The 14,492-nt window shown below is 35.0% G+C and overlaps 1 long non-coding RNA gene across 2 annotated transcripts; it reads left to right on the top strand.

Annotated features, from left to right (window-relative positions):
- The first annotated feature begins 285 nt into the window (after positions 1 to 285).
- Positions 286 to 5,007, top strand: LOC148804122 (uncharacterized). Of its 2 annotated transcripts, none has more exons than XR_016080579.1 (3): positions 286 to 1,649; positions 1,846 to 1,894; positions 4,455 to 5,007. It is a non-coding gene; the product is annotated as an uncharacterized LOC148804122 (long non-coding RNA). The 2 variants fall into 2 exon arrangements; XR_016080578.1 differs by lacking the exon at positions 4,455 to 5,007 and adding an exon at positions 2,431 to 4,005.
- Positions 5,008 to 14,492: the final 9,485 nt, after the last annotated feature.

The raw sequence follows: 14,492 nt of genomic DNA, 5'->3' as shown, positions 1-14,492 counted from the left end.
GAGTCACATGATTTTGTTAGGTTAAGATGCTCTTTTTTCTCCTCCTTTTTGTGTGAACCTTATGCAACATCTAACAAGCCATGCAAAATGGTCCCCCATATACTCCTCGTGTTTGACACTCTTTTTGGTTTCAAGGATGAAGAATGCTTACGTAGAGAGAGAGAGAGAGAGAGAGAGAGAGAGGGTTGAAGGTGTGTGCAAGCAGAAGGGTCCCCCACCTAAAGTTAATAAAAGCTCTTAGTGAATTTAGAAACTCTCACTAACCTGTCTGCATGGTGGTGGCGTGGGCGTGACAATATTAATTCAATTTGCCACACTTGGGACCACATCTCTTTTGTTTATTACCAATCACACAAGCTTTTGTGTCCCTGATAATAACCAAAACCACTAATGACTATTGACTAATACCATTACATACCAAGAGATATCCTCTTCTCCCTCTCTCCACCTCCTATTTATATCCCCCTATATTATTCATTCCCATCTTCTCCACCCACCACCCATACTCCCGGTAAACAAGAAGAAGAAGAAGAAGAAGATCAACGAGTGGTGATGGTGAAGCTAGCGGGTCTCTCTTCCCCTTCATTCCCCTACTGCAGCAGAGCAGCTGGGGCCTCGCAGCTTTTCCTTCAGTCGTGCACCACTACCAGTTGAAGCTGCCAGCATGATCTAAACTTTCCTTAAAAAGGGAAGATCAGATCATGCGGCAGTTTCACCTGTTGGTGGGAGCACGAGAAACGATCCCTATTGAACTTGAACCAACCATTAATTGCTTTTCTATCTGTGGGCGTCCCTGTTACCGATTTGGTTTACTTGCAGAAATCCTGCGAAAGGTTTGTGCTCCTCTTGTATTTGATTTTGGCTCATCTGGGTATCCATAATTTTGAGTTTCCTCTTTGCCTTGCCTTGTGTGCTCCTTTCTCTACTTGTTTCATGGTTGTCTTATGCTGTTTCATTGTGAGTGTTGTGCCGCTATTCTTATTCTCCCAATTAATTTATGTGGAGATTCTTAACAGCAGATCGATCCCAGATTTGTGAGGGTTTTGAGTGATAGAATTACTGTTCCAACTCTCAACCCGGCTGGCCGGCTGGTGCTCTGATCTCTCTCTCTAGATCTCTCCCTTCTCATGTGTGCATGTGTGCATGTGTGTGCTGTGCTTCCCCATCGATGACTGAGCCTTGGTATTCATTCCTCTACTGTTCTTGTAGATTTATACAGGAGTATGCATCAATTTTGCACATAGTACCTTGATATTTTAGTAACCGCGTGTATTTCTTCCTTTAAACGTTTCATTGAGGCGAGGTTCAATTTCAATCGCTTTTCTTTTTTTTTTTTCCTCTGCCAAAGGCGGGGTTCAATTCAATCCTGACTCATCTTTAATTTGGTCGTAAGAAGAAACAAAATCAAGGGGAACAAGGAAAAAAAAAGTTGAATTTTTGTCTGTTATATTTGTCTCGAGATATATCTTCTTATTTTTAATGTAAACTGAGATTATTTTGATTCAACAAATTGAGAGATCTGACATCTGAGGTAGTCTCTGTCACCAAAATTTTCATGAAAACACAGGCTAAAAAGAACTACATGAAGTAGAGTGAATCTGAATGGACTATACTAGGAAAATGTTGTCCTACTGAAGATGTAAATGCGGGTAAGACATTATTCTGAATTTATTGGTTGTAAATGAAAAAACTCTTTTCTTTTGGGCTGGTGACTTTTTGCTAGTTTGGTAAATGAAAGGTTTGGAAATAAAGTTCTCAAGACCAGAGCCATATATGCTTGTATTGTTATCGAAACTAGCTTTAGTCGCTCAGTTTTTTTTTTTTTATTTCTTGTATTTTGTGTAGCTATAGGAGCAAAAGTAGAAGCTGTCATGTGGGTTAGGAACCATTTGAGGTACGTTTCATGTCTCTAAAAGAAAACCTTGCAGATCCAGTTTTATCTTATGATGATGCAATTAAAAAACGAGCAAGCAGCAACCGTTTGATAATTGATATATATGCACGCTTTCCAGACAGTTGAAATTAAAATGGTTTGGAAAACTATTTGCAACGTAGAAACTAGTTAGAGAAAGGACAAGACTCGACCATTTGCTATTACACATTCAGGGGTATTAAAGAAAAAAGGCCTGAATCTATGATGACAATGGCTTAATTGTTCATCTATTTCTAAAACGTGGAACATTGATCATACAACAAAAGAAACAGCATTCTTAATATGGTAGATTCCTATGTAAACCATATTGTAGCCAGCTTTCTATGTGCCTATTGACAAATCTTGACAACTTCTCTCTCTCTCTTTCTCTCTCTCCATTAATGCATGCATTGCATGAAGTCCAAATTCCATTGGCCTTAGAGTCCGCCTGCATGCCTTTTTGAACTGTGTGTACCCACGTAACTAGAAATGTCCCTGATTTGATTCTTTCACTCTAGGGTTTCTTGCATTCCATTTATGGGTCATTTGCACGAAGTGGCATTAGCTAGGCATCTTTGGAGATGGATAGATGGGGCTTGTGATGATGCTGAGGTGGCACTAAGAACAAGACATAAGTGCTCAAAGTAAGGTATCAATATAGAAAATTTCTATTCGAGGAGGAAGAAGAAGGTTTATAGCATATAAGCAGCTTTGTTTTTCTTTCTTCTTCTGTGGTGTTTTCTTTTCTTTGTTTTTTTTTTTTTTTCCTTTTTTCCCTCTTTCTTTTTCTTTTTTTCTTTTCCTTTGTGGGTGGATTGGGGGAGGAGTAGCAGGTGGGCAATATGTGTACAAGTATTCATTATATTCAAACCTAGGATATATCAAGCGAGTTCTTTTTTTTTTTTTTTTGACCCCTTCTATTTGGGTGTGTTGGTATTTAATTCCGATATTCAACCACATGCTTTGTTTGGTGATTTCTATGCTCAAGTTTAGAAGCCATTTGCCTTAGATTTTCCGTTTCAATGTCTTCAATTCTACATCAAGAGTGGCAATAGATCAGTTCTAGGATTGGAAATTTAGGGTAGTTTCAGATAGGTTCTGGATGAACCCTTGACCAATTTCTACATCTGTATGTATAGTGGTTTTCTTTCTAGCTACTAATATCTGAGCTTATTAAGCAAATGACAATACATTTAAGGTCATGCTATTGAAGTTTTCAGAAAGTCCATCTGATTGGAGCATTAGAAATCCATACTAATTATATATCAGTAGTTACCTAATGCTCTAATACCAATCTCAAACTATGCAGCAAAGTTAAACTGATTTTTGTTAAATCCATAACACAATTGGGGAACAAATTGAAGTATATTTCAAATATATAGGAATATGTCCCATATTTATCAGATGTTACATGTAATAAAATTAATTGTCTCATTTTAGCTTCTCAGGAACCAACAAGTTATCAGCTCCAAGGTATTTTCTTTTTGTGTTAAAACAATGAAGATTATTTCATTTCTTGAAATCCTGAAATGATTTTAGTTTTATCTTTCCTTTAGAATGTGGAAATGGCACTACTATTCATGTGCTTTTAAATTTTTCAAAATAAGCTTTGAATTCATGGACGATGTAATTGTCAACACCCTCAAATTATACTGGTTAGAGTGATAAATTGTATTTGTTATAGTAATTGGTTTACTAATTATCAATGTATTGAGATATATAGTTAACTACTTAAATGATACCAACAAACATGAAATAACCTTAACTAGTCAAATAATACCACTTCCAATTGAATGATTTGAATAAATTCCAATTTCCAAGTACTTGTATACGGTAGCCAAACCAAACCAATAGATATTTAATGTTTTTTGAACTGATTATATCATGCATCTAGGACTTTTGAATGCATTATTTAGGTCTTTTAATTTTATAATTACTATTAGACAAACCAACCATTCTTTTAACATTTTGTAACATATGATTTAATAACCAATATATATCTGGTTGCACGCAACTTTATTGCTGATTTAGGTTATTGCGTTTTGTTAAGCTTATAGAGTTGTGCTGTTAAAGCCTAAGCACAGAGGCACAAATTAAGTCGCATTCTTGCTTTGTGCTTTGGGACATAAAAGTGTTTTTAAAAGAAACTCTCACAAATGCTTAAAAAGCAATAGATTAATTAGTAGGGGTGAGAAAAAAAACCAAAAAATCGAATCTACCAAAACTGAATCAAAAATTCGGTTAATCAAATCGTCAGTTTGATTGCGGTTCAATATTTTAAAAAACCAAAGGTATCGGTTCGGTTTCAGTTAACCAAAATAGAAAAGCGGTTGTTAACCGAACCAACGGGTATACATATATTTATATATATTTTATGTATATATATTTTATATTTTCTATAAATTATGAATTAATAAATATGCATTAGATATATAAACATATATTTATAATATATAATATATTATTTATTATTTAAAATATAATATTATATATAATATTTAGTATTTACTAATAATTAATTATTATTTTTGTAATAATTAAGCGGCTGTTGGGCATCGTTGTCGTTTTCTGGAGCAACGGCACCACATCAACACCACGTAGGAAAAAATGGTGCTCTAAGAAACAACCATCTATTTAGAACCGTTTTTCCATAGAAAATGGTGCTTGAAAATCGGGAAGGCATGACTTGGAGCTACACCAAATTTGGCGTTTTCTGGAGCTACAGCTCGTTGCTGCCAACAGGACAGTGATATGGCACTGGATAATGGGTAGAAGTGTAGAAAATGTTTCTTGGAGCATTGGTACCAAACAAAAAAAGTTATTGTTGCTCCAGGAAATGTCCTACCTAACAACAATGATTCCAACACACACATCAGTAGCACTGGTGTTGCAACTACAGCATCGATGTCAAACATATACTAATTGTTTTTGTTTTGGTGGTGGGAAGAAGCTTTCATATTGACAAAAGTGGTCTATCCACCATCTGTAACATGCATAAAGGAGCACATAGCTAAGTCCTTGCTACTTTGTGATTATTATTATTATTATTATTATTATTATTATTATCAATGTGAAGTCCCTATTAATGATTTGTACCATAAATTTCACACATTCAATTTCCAAGTCAAACAACGCTAATATATACTTGTGATATATTCGATACAATTGCAGAAAATGTCAATTTTGAAGAACTGTGTAACCATAGAAATAGTGCTTAATGATCATAAAAACCAAAACTTGTGAGTGTACCCTAATTCTTTGTAAACCTAAGAAGGATAACCATGGCAATTAACTGCTAGCTCTAACTTTCGTTATGCTCCACTTGTATGACTGTATCTAGTTACTATATGTTGGTGGCATACAATTTATCATTTCTTAGCTTGATAAAATAAAATAATTTTCTTCATCGACATTTGAAGCATCAACTCCAGAAGCTATTTTTGCTACTAACTTTTTAACCTTAAATGTTTTGTCCCTATGGATTGCTCAACCTATAAAAGAAAATGAACTATATATTGGCTTTCTAAGTGGTCTATATTGAATCTAAATATACATTGATATATCTACCACACAATATTGTTCTAAACCCTTCATTAATTAAGGCAGCGGTGATTGCAGCAACTATATATAGTGGTGACCTTCTACCATTTTCTATAGTGTACATCAAAGGCCATATATGCAATTTCAAAACCGAAAACCCTCCGCTCCGACCATACAAGTTTGAAAACAATAACAAGATTGAAACAATTAATAAAGCTAGTTGAGGAACATATATACAGATGTGTAATTTGGGTTGATCATCAATTGTTACACTTTGAAAGGGCCTGGTGATGCAATTTAATTATTAGATTCATCAAATTGGATAATTGATTTGCATCCTTATTCCTACTTTGTCTGGTATAGTAAATTGAATTGGTTGTGTGCTTTGTGATCATCATCACCCTGCTTAAAAACCCTTGAAATAATTATCTGCAGTTAGAAATTGATGTAGTGCGATCTGATTACTCTCTGTTGGAGGATGATCTGGCTTCCAGTCGAGCAGCGAATTAGGTGAATCTGCATGACAACGGATCAGAGAACCCGGTGTGGCTAACCCAACAAGATCGCTCCGATGATTAAATTAGTAAACTGTGATGCGAGCTAAAAGTTTTGAGAGCTAGAGAGCTAGAGAGTAGAAAAATCATGCGTACCTTGTGTCAATGGAGTTGATGCCTTTATATAGTTGAGCCCTCGTGGGTTTTGTGGATCGGTTCTGGGATTTTCGTCATGAGGGGATCCGTTTCCGCTTTAATTGGGGGGTAATGTTATCAATTAATAAAGATTATCGATTTCGCCCGATTGGGGCGGGAGAAGATTAGGCATGCCGTTACGCGGTGTGATCCCGTGAGGTTCGGAGTCTGTTGGAGAGACTTCCGGGATCGTTACGTGGCGGTCCAGTTCGGCAGCCCCGAGCTGATGCTTCAGTCTTTTAGTTCTGAACATGATAGAATTTCAAGATGCCTCGATGTTGAGGTGACTCTGTGCCAAGGTGACTGAATACCCGAGCTCAATTGTTGCGAATTAGGCTTGCCAGGCTGAGGTATCATCTCTTAGTCAGGTCATGTCCACGTATCCCCTTTCGCTAGATTAGGCCAAATCACCTTTTATCAGAAATGCAGGTGATGCTATTAATTAATAATGTCAGACTAGTGTTGTGATGATTACCTGGCCTGGTTAGAAACAAATCAAATGGTGCTATTAGCTCCAAGTAGTTCCACATAACAATGTGTTTACCAATTAGTATTAAATCTGCCCAATGTCCCAAAATTGCTAACTAGTAATAAATCTGATGTATCCAACAGCCCTAAACAAAATTGAAGAATAGAGAAATGGATGATGAAGCATGTGTTTTTTTCCCCATTTAATTTACAAGTTAATTTCTTTCCGCTAGATTAATGTTATTGGTGCTGCATGAGCCCATTTACAAGTTAGAAGTCGTTGAAGGGTGTGAATTTTTTCTACTTACTTTTCCTTGTACTGAATTACAAGGTATGTAGTTGTAGCTAATAGCTTCCTTCAGTTTAATTAAATTACCAGATTTGGTCATTTTTAGCTGATACCTACCTAAATGTTAGCAGCTAGCTAGCTAGCTAGTGTAATTTTGAAAGCAAAATGAAATTACGATATTTTTAACAAGAAACATAAAATGAAATACGGTCCTTATAAATATCATGATCAATACATTATTAAAGAATACCTTATTGTCTCTCTCTCTTTATATATATATATGGGAGAATGACTGACCTTCAGACTGAAGTATATATATATATAGAGAGAGAGAGTTTTTCTGTCGGTGGGGATTGGGGAATGTGGAAGTGGGATCGAAGAAATGACACATAGAAGGTGGTACGTACATATATAGTAATGAATGACTAACCACATCCTCACATGAAATAACCCAGTTGATGTTACTACGTACGTACACTAGTATTTGGAATTTGTTGTTAATTTGCCAACTTGAAATGGAATTCACATACACCAACTCTTTCGAATCAGTACCAGACAATATACTAGACGTATTAATTAATTATTAGCTTCTTGTCTTAATTAATATGTTCATCCATCACTCCAGGCCGGCCTACGAATGAATTATATTCCTCCATGCCCATTATGAAGGGTAATAAAATAAATGCTTCTCTGTCAAACAGTCTTAAGACTTGAGAGATGGTTTTAATGTATGTGTCCTTGTGCAGCAAACATTTGGCATGTGCATTTACTATGTATTAGCTGTGAAAACTGAAGCGAAATCTGTCTTCCTATTAGCGACCGACCTCAATGGACTCTTGTGCACTACTAATTGAAGGTTGGTTAATTTGGTTTACACTCAGAATTTCCTATTTCCCTTATTTGTTTGGTTCATACTGTAATCGGAATAAGTATTGATTAAAATGGATTCTTATTCTCAAATAAGAGAGAGGAAATGATTATTTTCTCAATAAACCGGATTAATATATCATTCCACCAATACTGGGAATGGGATTCCTGTTTCGCCCAACCAAATACTTTGAGCATTCCAATTCTGATTCCAGTAAACCTCTATTCCTACAAACCAAACCAAAAATACCCTGAGCCTAGCTTTAATTTATAGCTACTCATATGACCATATGACACCCAAAGTACTCCACTGAATGAAATTTTGGCATCAAATTAAAGTACTTGTAGTTCTGTTTCTTTTTTTTTTAACCATGCGTATTCATGGTTTATCTGATCACCTTTTTTTTCTGGTATAATATCTGATCAATCACTTTCATTATTAGTTTATTGAAGTATTTATTCTTATTGTGTCTAACATATTAATTAGTTATTTAAAATAGACCATAGTACTGGAGTAATATATTATAGCAACTTGGACCAGGTTGGGCCCTGTTGAAGTTTGGATTAGGGTTAGGGTTGAGGCTTTGGCCAATTTAACCAACCAAAACCTAACTTCATATTTGTATCTATAAATATTAAATATTTATTTATGTATATATGCATTTTATCTATCTGTATGTATTTATATATATATCAACAATTTTAAATTCAAAGATGAGATTTTTCAAGGGTTCAATTCAATCAACCATGACACCAGAAAGACGTGATGTTGGAAAAACTTGTTACCGATCAAGTGGTATCATGGGAGTGATAACTAATCAGATGGTTTTTATCAAATTCAAGAGAAGGGGGATTTCATTAGTCAAAGCCGTTCTGATATCATAGATTTTTCCTTTTCCCAAACATGATAATTATATCCTTCTACATATAATAAAGTTAAAACCGAATACCCTCAACTCTTTCTTTTTAGTTTCTTTTATGAATAAACGTATTATATTACTCCAGAATTCAGATTATGAAAATATATATACAAGCAGCCATCCAAGCATACAGAGGATTATCAAATCATGTATCCAAGTTCAGTTGTTTACCAAACTGAGCCATTCTGTGACCGATTCATCGAACCTATTGAGAATAAATAAAAAAGACACAAAGCCAAGAAATAATAACATTTGACAAAAGGAAATAGAGAATCTGGCCAATCCAAATCCAACTTGAGCAAAGCTTCAGGTCAGGTTAACGTTAGAGTTGAAGGTGCCACAGCTCGGGTTGGGTTTAGGGTTGACCTCAACCTGACCTAATCGAACCTAATCTGCACTCCTAATCTAATCTAGCTCATCCTAAGCCCAAATGGGCCCACACTAGATGAGCTTGGTTACCGTCTCAGGTCTATAAACGATAATCACAGCCTTACAGGTGAAGGCCGGGAAGTTGTTGGGCGGGTTGCAATTATAATCGGAGGCCAGTCTAGCATTCCTCAAATTTCTGTTTCTCTCTCTCTCTTTTTTCTATAAAACCAAACATAGCTTAATAGATTAGAAAAATCCTTGTTCAATGTAGGCCCCTTCATTTCTTTCCTCTAGAGTTGAGAATTTACCATGATATTCTTTGGTTTTAGGAAGCAACTTTAACTCATTCATCATTGGCCTGAATACTTTGCTTGTGCATGTTTATGACGGTACTCACTATTCAACTATTGATGGTCTCAGGGATGCGCCTCTGCTCTGTAAAATAATTTGGTTTATTGTTGTTTCTCATCAGATTCTGGATACTGCTATATATAATATAAACCTCTGTTTGTGATGGTAATGTCGTCTAGTGTAACGCCATATGATGTTTTTTTCTTTTTGATAGATTGACCATAAAATAAGATGTTTGGTGGCTAGCATCTGATTAGCTTCTTTAGCACAGATTCAAATTTAATTCACACATCCATGACCCACATACATTGGTATAACATGAATTCTCACATCTATATCATGTTGAGATTGGATTCAGTCCTCACAAATGGTCTGTTTGGCGTGTCTTTTCATGTGATCTTTCGGTTGTTTATAAATCGGGCAAACCAATTTTTAGTCTTATTCCCGTTTGGTTCACAGAAGATCTAGTTGTCAAAAGGTGGAGCGCCAAAAAGACGTGAGAAATCCATTTTGGAAAGCTCCAAATGAAGCTTTTTCGCGTCTTTCTCATTTTATTATTGCACAGAAAGACATGTATTTGTCAAACTAGCTTCAGGCTGCTCAGATCTTCGTGCAAAAGCTCAATACGTCTTTTGACTATCAGAGCTACCAAAAGTCTTCCCAAAAAGACTTGCCAAATAGGCCTAAAATTTTCCATCACATCATCCTCACAACACTTGCAACCAATGGCAGAGCTAGGAATTTTTTTTAGAAGGTTTGAATCTATTTTATTACATTTTGACCCAACCCCCATTAGTAACCCCCCACACACTAGTATGGAGATGTTCCCAATACAGAGTTGCAAGTGTTGTGAGAACTGAATTTTAGCATGCCATAACAACTTTGCGTGGAGATCTTCTATTAACCTATTTTGACTGTCCTGTCCTTACAAGCTACAAACCCAATGACAAAATAACACCTCTCCTTAAAGTGTTATGCCCTTTCCCCTTTATTAGACACTTTTCTTGTAAAACTAAAATGCAAATTCAAATTGCAGGACAAGCATTGTTGGACCCCCTAACTTTGATAACGAACTTGTGCTTCATTTCTTTTCTGCATTGACAATCCTCTTCTTCTTCTTGGGTTAAATCAAAACATCCATACTTCTACTTCTTTTCTGCATTGCCAACCCTCTTCTTGGATTAAATCAAAACATCCAATAGTTCTACTTCCCAATCCACTCAACCCTATAAAAATACTTTTTATTTATTTTTTGCCTCTGTATTTCTTTTCTGGACTCCACCCAACTATGTGCTCACTACAGAAGTCAATATCATCGGGCCAAAAAGAAGCATATCTCCATTTCAATAAGTGTGTAATGGAAGGCTTAACGCCCTCCACCAGTCATTGTATGAGTGAATAACATTATACACAATTGAGGACAGTTGTTGTTTGTTTATTGGGCTAAATAGGTTAATAAGAGATTCAGAGGCCAAAATCTTATTAAAATAGTATAGGTTTTTAGTTTTTAACTCATAAAGACCTTTATAAACTTTTTTCTTCTTAGCACTTTATCAACCTATAAAGTTTACAAAAGAATGCCAAATGCAGCCTTAGATAAAGTGCTTTTACAAGGTAACATAGGGGTTGTTTTGTCCTTTGGGGTTCTAAAAAGGATCATTTACTAAAACACCTTTTGCAGTATCATGGATATATTAAAACCTACCCTATAGTTTGCATTTTACTAAAATATCCCCTATTATTTGCAACCAATTGACTTAATCTTCCTTCCATTAGTTGGAAGTGAAAAATGACAATCTTGACCTTAAAATCCCTTTGAACAAATTTAATCTACAAAAACAAAAATAGAAATGTCATTCTTGTCCTTTGTAAAACATGGGCAGCAACTCTTTTTCAGTAAAATTTATTGTTTGTTTGAAGAAGGAATACACACCATTATTGACAAAAAACCCCTAGATGCTATTGTTCTCACTTCTTCATTCTGCTATAGCCAAACGTTTATTGATAGATCTGAAAGTCAAACCTTGTATCTTTTTAGAAGCTTGAAATGAAATTTTGTGGGTAATTCTGGTATAAAAAAGCATGGGTTCATGCCCTGAAACATTTTCCACTTTGTTTATATGGCCATTACCATTTTTGGATAGAAATACAAAGGATTCTTAATAGAAGGTCAATTAAGTAAATTGGTTGCAAACTATAGGGGGTGTTTTAGTAAAACATAGACTATAGGGTAGGGTTTAGTAAATCCATGAAACTATAAAGGGTGTTTTAGTAAATGACCCTTTTAAAAATGTATCAACCTATACATGACAATCACATAGGAATATTCCATGTAGCTAATTGGTGAAATGGTAACTGTAAGGCCAAAGGGCAAAGTGCTGAAATCCTAAAGTAGAGAGGGTCTGTGTCACAAAACAAAGTTCAGAGATTAGTGTCATGACCCCCTAAGTACAAGGTGGGTGTCTATAATTTATCCTATGGTTTAACAAAGCATCCAAGCATATTTAAATTCTTCTATTGTTTTACGATGTCCCTAATTAAATATATCATGATGGTTCCTACTTTACAAAAACTATTAAAACATGCCTTTCTTCTTATGTATTTTACTTCATTCCACACTATTTAATGTCATCGTCATCGTCATCATCATCCAAGCCTTATCCCAAGTATATGGTGTTAGTTATTAGTCCATTCTATATAATGGTTGATGCTCTAATATACACATGACCAAACCAACCCCTGTTTGGTATCGCTTATGTTAAGTACTTATTTGAATAAGTATTTAAAAAAGGTGGCGGGTCACACAATAAGTGCCAAATAAGCACTTATTCATGTTTTGCGTAAAAGGAGTGAATAAGTGTTTGTTTTCAAAATGAGTATTTAAAAAAAAAAAAAAAAAGCAACCTATGAACAGCTTATTTTAAGCACTTGTTCCAAATTTTTGGAACAAAATTGTACCTATTATTTTTCTCAAAATCCAGTTGAGTGTCTTCTCCATTTGAGCTTCAACATGAACTAGTGGCGAAGGCAGGCGATTCGATGCTAAGAAATCATTCCAACTATGTGAATCTCCTCTCTTTTTCTCCATTTTTGCTCCATTTAGGCAATTTTTCATGGCTACAATTGTCATTTATTCACATATAAGTATTTATTAGTTAAGCAGCTCACCAAACACTGTAATCCAAATAAGTGTAAGTGATTTGGGAAAGAACCTCCCAAACACTAATAAGTACTTATTTCTCAAACTACTTATTCATCAAACATAGCCATAGTCTACTTTCTCTCATTTTATCACTTAATGAAGATGCTTCTAAGTTCTTACATATGACTTTATTTATGATCTTATTTTTTCTAGTTTTCCTACTCATCCATATCAGCGTATGTATTTCTGCCACTCATTTTTTAACATATTAGTCCCCGATGGCCCAACACTCTACTCCATACAATATAACTTGCCTTTTACTTTTAAAAACTTCCTTTTAATGTAAATAGTATTCATTTATCACATAAAAATCCTAATGCTCTCCATTTTACCCATCCTACTCTAATTTTATAGGCAACATTTTCCTCAACCTCTCTTTCGTTAAAAATTATCAAACTAAGGTACCAAAAAAATGTCACATTGAATTCTCTTACTCTCAGAAAAAGTGTATATCATAATTTGCACTTCATCGTTATACTATATATTCTTTTTTTAGTTATATTTATCTTAAAACATCATGTTTCTAAAACATTTGTCCATAAGTTTAATTTTTCATTAATTTCATCAATTAAAATGATGTCAACAACAAATAACATGCACCGCGGGGCCTCCTCTTGAATATGTTTAGCCAATTCATCCATGATTAATGCAAATAAATAAGGATTAAATGCAAAACTTTGGTGAAGGCCTATTATAACTATAAAATTTGACGTTTCTCCCATTGGTATTGTAACAATGTTTATTGCACCGTAAATATATCCTTAATTGGGTCTACAAAAATGTTTAATGTCATATTCATTGTTAAATTAAAACATTTAATTCATTTATTACAACTTTGACCCAAATCCTTTTTGGTCTACCCCAACCTTTCTAGCCCTTCAACTTGCAACAAACCATTTTTATCAATGGCATTCTGCATATGATTATACCATCTTTATCTAGTCTCTCATTTTAATTTTTATCACCTCATGGAGTTACATCTACATTTCTTCAAATGGCTTCATGACCCTATCCACCACATCAATACGTTTCCAAAGCATGTCAACGAACTTAATTATAAATTACTTCTCTTTAATTAAAATGCCATTCACATGCTCTTTGTGAGGGTCAGGGATACTATGGCCTTATTTGCATCTCCATATGTATACTTGTCCAGGCACCAGAAAACGAACATGGATTTCTTTTTTCATGCCACCGAATGCACTTATCCAAGCACCAGAAAACGAATGTGGATTTATTTCTTTTTCATGCGACCTACCAACTTAAACTCATGCACCCCTACTTTCCAGAAAACAATCCAGGTCTAACAGTATCTAAGACCTTGATGCCCTCCCTATCAGACTCTTACTAGATTCTCACTCAATTAGATAAGATTATATCAAGCAAGTCTCAATGATGTACTTCACAATTGACGCCTACAGTAAGCGCATTATTGTGATTTGCTTGATATAAATTGTAATCTTATGTAACTGTTGGAATCATCAGGTTGAGTGCTGCTGGACTGGGTTGTTAAACTTTGTCCTTGTCTCACAAAGACAAAATGCAGAAGAAGCCACAAGCCAGTATTAGTTGTCTCCTATTGTAATGCCTTGAGGTCTTGCAGGTTTTACTGTTTTAGTGATACAAAGCATTAAACCAGCCCTATGTTTACCCTCCGAATAAAAATACTATGTTTACCATTTTAATCTCTTAAGGTCTTGCAGGTTTTACTGCTTCAGTAATACAAAAAATTACACCAGGATTTACCCTCTCCAAGTAAAAACACTTCGTTTATTTTAATAATTTTCTTAACCTCCTAAGACATCCCTTTTATCCCTATCAATCTACATTTGGGCGCCCGATACTAGGATCTGACTAGTGACTAGGACTCTTGATGATCAGCTAA

The sequence above is a fragment of the Nelumbo nucifera genome, chromosome 1 (genome assembly GCF_055504915.1).
Source record: "Nelumbo nucifera cultivar China Antique chromosome 1, China Antique-T2T, whole genome shotgun sequence".
In the NCBI taxonomy this organism is placed as follows: domain Eukaryota; kingdom Viridiplantae; phylum Streptophyta; class Magnoliopsida; order Proteales; family Nelumbonaceae; genus Nelumbo; species Nelumbo nucifera.
The sequence above is the reverse complement of the archived record's forward strand: the minus strand, read 5'-3'. Positions and strand labels throughout refer to the sequence as shown.